Source organism: Raphanus sativus, chromosome 2 (genome assembly GCF_000801105.2).
Source record: "Raphanus sativus cultivar WK10039 chromosome 2, ASM80110v3, whole genome shotgun sequence".
NCBI lineage: Eukaryota > Viridiplantae > Streptophyta > Magnoliopsida > Brassicales > Brassicaceae > Raphanus > Raphanus sativus.
The window spans coordinates 12,924,163-12,931,704 of record NC_079512.1 but is presented as its reverse complement, the minus strand read 5'-3'; the positions used below and the strand labels follow the sequence as shown (position 1 = coordinate 12,931,704).

The following is a 7,542-nucleotide window of genomic DNA, read 5'->3' as shown; positions in this document are numbered from 1 at the left end:
CCTTTTTGTACCAAGTACCATTGCTGTTGATGAAGCACAACTCCTCTTGCCCTTCCAAACCATCTACTCCATTCACCTTAGGAGGTGCTTCTTGACTAGGACCACCCACAAAGTTCATTTGCTCTTGCTTAGCTTGGGCGGAGAGAATCAAGTCCAACTTGTCTTGCAAAGACTTGAGCTCTCTCTTAGTTTGCTGATCATCACCTATGTTGGCTCTATCATGCTCCTCACTATAAACTGAGTCACTCTTAGCCATGTTCTCCACCAGCTCTTCTGCTTCCTCCTCAGTCTTGCCCAAGAAGAAACCATTGCTAGCAGTATCAAGCATGTTTCTGTACTGTGGTAGAGCTCCTCTATAAAAGGTGCTAAGTAAGCTCTCCTTGCTGAAGCCATGATGTGGGCATTGAGACCAGTAGCTTTTAAACCTCTCCCATGCTTCACTAAATCTCTCAAGATTCTTCTGTTGAAACCCATAGATTTCATTCCTGATCTAGGCTGTCCTGGATGAGGAGAAAAACTTTTCTAGGAAAGCCCTTTTGCACTCATCCCAAGTAGTGATGGAGTCACTTGGAAGAGTCTTCTCCCATTGGTGTGCTTTGTCTCCCAAGGAAAAAGGGATCAACTTGAGCTTGAAGGCATCTTCAGAAACACCATTGGTCTTGTACAAGCCACAGTACTTATCAGACTTGTCCAAGTGATCAAATGGATCCTCAGCAGCAAGGCCATGATACTTGTTGTTCTCTATGGTGTTGAGCAGCCCTGACTTGATCTCAAAGTTTTTGTTCTCCACAGCTGGTGCTCTGATTCCCAACCTATGACCATTAATGTGAGGTTGATCATAGGCTCCAATGGCGCGAGCTTGGCCGCTGTGGGTGTTGTGGTTGGCGCTGTGGTCTAAGGTTTGCAGCTCCTTGACCATTGCCATCTTGAGCAGCTCTATCTTGAGGTAGGTTCTCCATATCAAATCCCAACCTCTGAACGTGAGCCTGTTGCTCTTCTCCTCTTCTCCTTCTTACAATCTCTCTTTCAAGTGCAGCTATGTCAACTCTTGGAACTAGGCTTGATGAACCTCTGCTCCTCAAGTTCATACACCTGAAAATCAAAAAGGAAAGAAAGAAGCAGAACCAATATCACAATAAGAGAGAAAAAAAAATGACTTAGTCTCAAGCAAGTGACTAAATCCCAATGTCAAAATCAACTTAGAAGTTGGCAACGGCGCCAATTTGATAAGAGGACTTTTCAAGAGTCCAATTATGCAAATCAAAGTAGTACTTCAGATGTTAATTCATTCCTAGTTCATTTTAAAGCAAAGAGAATACAAGTATATACTTAATCTAAGTCTAATGATTGAGTGAATGGTTTTTATGCTAAGAACAATACTAAAAAGCAATAAAGATACAAACTTTCTTTGATTATGAGAAGAAGAACTCATGGGATAAGGGATTTAGATCTTGAGTGATCAAACTTAATCTAAAGGTGTCCGCTTTCAATCAATCTATCTACCTTAGACCTAGACACAAGAGTAAACAAACTCTATCTCTAGATGAATGCTCATTCACTTCCAAAACTCAAGCATCAAATCTCTTTGGTTGAATGTTTAGGAAGCAATCATTAATGACAAGTCTAATAGCCATCTTAACACCTTTAACAACAAATCTCTTTGGTAGAGTATGTTAAAAGCTTAGGAGAGTTGGTTCAGACATTTCATCGAACACCTTGTGGGTGGGAAATGTCTAGAACTCAACTTTAGAGAGGCCAGCTCTAAAGAAGCATTAAAAACACTCTACTAGCAAGGATTAAGAAGGATCTACACCTAAACACCCTAGATCAAGCCTAATCACCCTTAATCTCCCTAACCCATGAATCCAAAAGTGGATTACTCACTAATCACCATGATTACTCTTGAACCCATGAGGTTTCCAAGCTTAATCATGTTTAAGAAAGCAAGAAATGAAATTATAAACACTTAAGAACACAAGAACGAAAGGGAAGAACTTTCACCCAAAAGAGGTTTTGTGATTCTTAAGAGAAAAATAAGATAATCTCTCCAAAATGGAGATTACAAAGTATTTATACTTAGGTTTAGGGTAAAGAGAGATACATAGGATAAAAGAGTAGAGTGCCCCTTGGATAAGGCTAATTAGAACTTCAAAATAGTGTTTAAAATGACCCAAGGTCGAATTGGGTCGAACCGGACCGGTTTGAGAAAACCAGCCTCGACCACTCTCTCACCCAAGCTGCCTCATGCCCGGGTTGTGCATTCCGGTCCATGCACTCCGGTCTCATCATCCACGCCCGGGTTCGTCATGGCGGTCCATGCAGTCCGGTCCTCGCCCACACGCCCGGCTTCACCATCCAGGTCGAGGCAGTCCGGTCTCGCCCTTCACGCCCGTGTTGGTGATGGCGGTCTGGTCTGTCAGGTCTAGTCGTGTCTAAAAGAGTACTTGCTTAGTTGAACATCATTCTTCATCTCCTTTGGATTTTTAAGCTCTCAAACACTTCATATCATCTCATAGTATGCTCCAACACCTGATAGGGACATATGTATGCAATATGGATCCTATAGACACTAAGCTCTAAGCTATATGATCAAAATGCACAAGATATGAAGGCTAAAAACATGTAAATATGCAAGATATCAAGCTTCAAGCTCAGATGCAAACTATCACTGCCGCCCTCCATAACCTCAACGTTCAACGAAACGCCCCGCCATCCCCTATTGATATACCCGATCATGAGCAAGCTAACGAAACCGATGAAGAAGATGATAGAGCTGGGAACCTGGTTGCCGATAATCCTTTTGCTCCTCTTCGTCATAACCGAGCACTGGCTCGTGATGCTGTCCGTGGAGATGATGATGGTTTTCAATGGGAAAAAGATTTAAAACAGAGATTCCTGAGTTCCATGGCAACTCATCAGCTGAGGAACTTCTTGATTGGATCATCACGTTTGAAGAGATCCTAGAGTTCCGACGAGCACCAATGGAACGATGTGTTCCTGTTCTCACAATGAAATTTTGTGGAAGAGCAGCAGCATGGTGGACACAGTTGAAGACAACTCGAGTTCGTCTCGGGAAACCTAAAATCTTGTCGTGGGATAAGCTAAAGTCAAAACTCAAAAAAACTTTCTTGCCTTACAATTACGACCAGATGATGTTCCAACGCCTCCATACCATCCACCAAGGAACACGCTCCGTAGCTGACTACTCTACAGAATTTTTTTTACTTCTCACTCGTGTTGATATCCAGGATTCTGAACGTCAACTGGTAGCACGCTTCACGGCAGGGCTTCGTCAACAGATTCAACATACCATCAACCTCTTTCACCCTCTTACGTTGTCTGCAGCTCATCAACAAGCTCTTACCATTGAAGCTAAAACAAAGTCATCTTTCTCTTCTTGGACTGCAACACGACCATCACGTCCTACTTCACTCCCACAAAACCAAAATACGACCGAAGATACTACTCCGGTAAAACCAGAAACCGCCTTAGTCCCGTTGGCTGACAATCGGAACAACCGTCCAAGCTCCATACGTTGCTTTTCCTGTGGAGAAATTGGACATCGTCAATCGAATTGTCCGACACGTAATCGCCGGGGACTTCTCCTGGACACTGCTGGAAATGACGTAGAAGTTATATATGACGACGATGCCGAGGATCCGGACGACACACCTGAGGTCCTTACCGCCAATACTGGACCTGCTCTGATGGTGCGACGTGTCTGTCTTGCCCCTCGCGGACTTGAGGACAATCCTCAACGTCATAATCTTTTTCATTCTAAATGCACAATTGAAGGGAAAGTCTGCAAGTTTATAATCGATTTAGGCAGTAGTGAAAACGTGATTGCAGAGGAAGTGGTCACCAAGCTTCAACTACATACTGAACTCCATCCCCACCCTTATAAACTCTCTTGGCTTGAACAGAGAACTGATTTGCTTATCACTCGCCGAGCGTGTGTACAAAGACAAGATTCATTACGATGTGGCACCAATGGATGCTTGTCACCTCATGTTGGGCCGCCCTTGGATATTTGATCGTCAGATTCAGCATGATGGCTTTCTTAACACTTACAGTTTCCGTCTCAACAACCGTACGTTCACGCTTCAGCCTCACCAATAAAACATATCCCTCTGTCCTCTCCACTACTACTTTTCAAGCGCAAGCCATTCATAAAAGAGATGCGTGACACCGGGTTTGTGTTGGTTCTTGTTAGTACAACCACATCTCGGTCTACACCCGTACTACCAGATGTATTTACTCCTCTGTTACAGGAATTTAAAGACGTCTTTCCTGATGATTTGCCTCACGGACTACCACATCTCCGTGATATTCAACATCGCATAGACTTAGTCCCTGACGCAATTCTTCCTAACCGAGCTCATTATCGTATGAGTCCGTGGCAGGTCGAACTTCGAAGAGCTTATCACCAAAGGTTTCTTGAGAGAAAGTTTAAGTCCGTGCGCGGTTCCAGCTTTATTAATACCAAAAAGATGGATCATGGCGTATGTGTGTGGACAGTCGAGCCATAAACAAGATAACAGTCCGGTACCGGTTTCCTATACCCCGCCTTGACGACCTTCTTGATCAAATTGGAACTGCTTTGGTATTCTCTAAACTTGATTTGAAGAGTGGATACCACCAGATTCGTATCCAACCCGGTGATGAATGGAAAACAGCATTTAAGACTCGTGAAGGTCTTTTTGAGTGGCTTGTAATGCCATTCGGTTTGTCTAATGCTCCTAGTACTTTTATGCATGTCATGAATCAAGCCCTCCATCCTTTTATTGGGAAATTTGTTGTGGTTTACTCTGACGACATTCTCATCTTCAGTAAGACTCTTGACGACCATATCAACCACCTCCGTGAAGTTTTACGCGTCCTTCGTCGTGATCAGCTATTCGCAACTTTTAAAAAGTGTGAATTTGGTTCCGACCAGGTTCATTTCCTTGGATATATTGTTTCCGCGAAAGGGTTAGCTGTCGACCCAGCCAAAGTCGAAGCCATTCAATCCTGGCTGGTTCCAACGACCTTATCCGAGACAAGGATTTTTCACGGCCTTGCCTCTTTCTACAGGCGTTTTGTACCTCAATTTAGCACTCTTATGGCACCATTGACGGACTGTATACGTCGGGAAGGCTCGTTTTTGTGGACTCCAGAAGCATCACACGCTTTTACTATCATCAAACAAAAGCTCAGTTCCGCTCCCATCCTAGCATTACCTGATTTTTCACACGTTTTTGAGCTACACTGTGACGCTTCAAAGTTTGGTATTGGTGCGGTCTTGAGCCAACGCAATCGTCCTATTGCTTTCTTTAATGAGAAATTAAGTGGTGCTCGTCTTCGTTACAGTACGTATGACGTGGAGTTCTACGCAGTTGTTCAAGCTATTAAGCATTGGAGACATTATCTTTTTCATAAGGAGTTCGTCCTTTTTACTGATCATGACGCCCTCAAACATCTTAACAGTCAAGATAAGGTATCCTCACGTCATGCGGCATGGGTTGCTTATTTGCAACAATTTACCTTTGTCATCAAACATACTTCTGGCGTTTCCAACAGAGTTGCTGATGCATTAAGTCGACGACGTTCTCTTCTCGCGGTTATGCATGTTTCTGTTCCCGGCTTTGCGACCTTCTCTGACTTATATATGTCTGATTCTTTTTTTGGCACAATTCTTTCTGACGTGCAAGCAGGCTTGTCTACCGAGTATACACTCCATGACGGGTTCCTGTTTCATGGTGAACGTCTTTGCATTCCAAGCTGCAGTCTACGCCTTAAGATTATTTCAGAGACACATGGGGAAGACCACGTTGGTCGAGATCGTATGCTACATCTCCTATCGGCTTCATACTTCTGGCTCAACTTTGCGACGAGACGCTGAGCGTTTCGTTTAGAGATGCATCGTCTGTCAACAATCCAAAGGTAGCGCTTCAAACGCAGGTCTCTATTTGCCTCTTCCAGTTCCTACTCAACCTTGGACCGATATTAGTATGGATTTTGTTATGGGACTTCCTCGTACACAGCGAGGCTTTGATTCCATATTTGTCGTGGTTGACCGTTTTTCCAAAATGGTACACTTTATTCCTTGCAAGAAAACAACGGACGCTCTGCAGGTCGCTACGTTGTTCTTCCGTGAAGTCTACCGTCTCCATGGGTTACCAACTTCCATTGTGTCCGATTGTGATTCGCGTTTCTTAGGACACTTTTGGCGTTCTCTTTGGAAGATGCTGGGCACCAGTCTAGATATGAGCTCCGCTTATCACCCACAGACAGATGGTCAAACTGAAGTTGTTAATCGTTCTTTGGGTAATTTGCTTCGGTGCCTCGTGGGTGATTCTATAAAAAAATGGGACTCTAAGATTCCTCAGGCAGAATTTGCTCATAATCATGCTTTGAATCGCAGTTCCGGGTTTAGTCCTTTTCAGGTGGTTTATGGTATCATACCTCGTGGCCCTCTTGATCTTACTAGTTTGCCGGATCAGACACGGCGACATGGAACAGCCGTTGATTTCATTGACGATATTCACAGCGTTCATAATAAAGTGGTCACTAACTTAGAAGCTTCTTCGGCAAGTTATAAAGCAGCGGCAGACAGTCACCGTCGAAGAATTGTGTTTGAAGTTGGCGATCAGGTTTGGGCATTTTTTACAAAGGATCGCATGCCAGCACGTGAATACAACAAGTTAAAGGCAAAGAAGATTGGTCCCCTCGAAGTTCTTGAACGCATCAACGACAATGCATATCGTCTCCAACTTCCAGCCCATATAAACACTTCTGATGTTTTAATGTTCGTCATTTGTCAAGGTTCCTTGCGCCAGATAACATCCACGATTCGGGGTCGAATCTTTCTAACCCCGGGGGACCTGATGCAGCATCATAGTTTCTTTGCCGCCAAGCAATCATTTTAAAACTTCCTATTTACTTAGATTTCCTTTTCTTTCAAGTTATGTTATATTTCCTTTTCTTGTGTTTCTTAAACCTAAAGGGATTAGTCGTTTGTGACCGACTCTCTAGCCTATATAAAGGCGTCTTAGTATTGTTTTTAAAACTCAGCTTTTGAAAGATAATAAACTAGAGTTTTCTCTAAAGCTTTGCATTGATTCGATTATGTCATCAATACGAGAGCCTTGTTTCGAATTTGATTAAGTTCTTCGATTCAAGAAGTCAGGTCTCTAAAGATTTAACCTAAATCTTTAGATTTGAGCTGAGTTACCGTTGATACGCTGCGCCAGATGTTATGGTAACATTTGTGACTCCCAGATCATTTAGACTCGCCAAGGCCCAGATTACGCAGTGAATCTCCGCTACCAGTCTGCTAGGTGTGTGTGTAATAGTGTGCCGTGCATGATGAGACACATTACCAAACTGATCTCTTGCGATCCAAGCTATCCAACTGTGGAGGTACGCGTTTCTCCAATTCGCATGAACATTGCACTTGATAACTTAATTATTCTATTTAAGAAGTTTTTATAAGTAAAAAAGATGTTTTAATTAAATTGTGCATCATTTATTTTATACATATCAACGTGCTTCCCTCAACCG

At 43.2% G+C, this 7,542-nt stretch overlaps 1 non-coding gene across 1 annotated transcript; it reads left to right on the top strand.

The window, feature by feature from the left end:
• The first annotated feature begins 386 nt into the window (after positions 1 to 386).
• Positions 387 to 492, top strand: LOC130508785 (small nucleolar RNA R71). The gene has a single exon (XR_008942963.1). It is a non-coding gene; the product is annotated as a small nucleolar RNA R71 (small nucleolar RNA).
• The last annotated feature ends 7,050 nt before the right edge of the window (positions 493 to 7,542 follow it).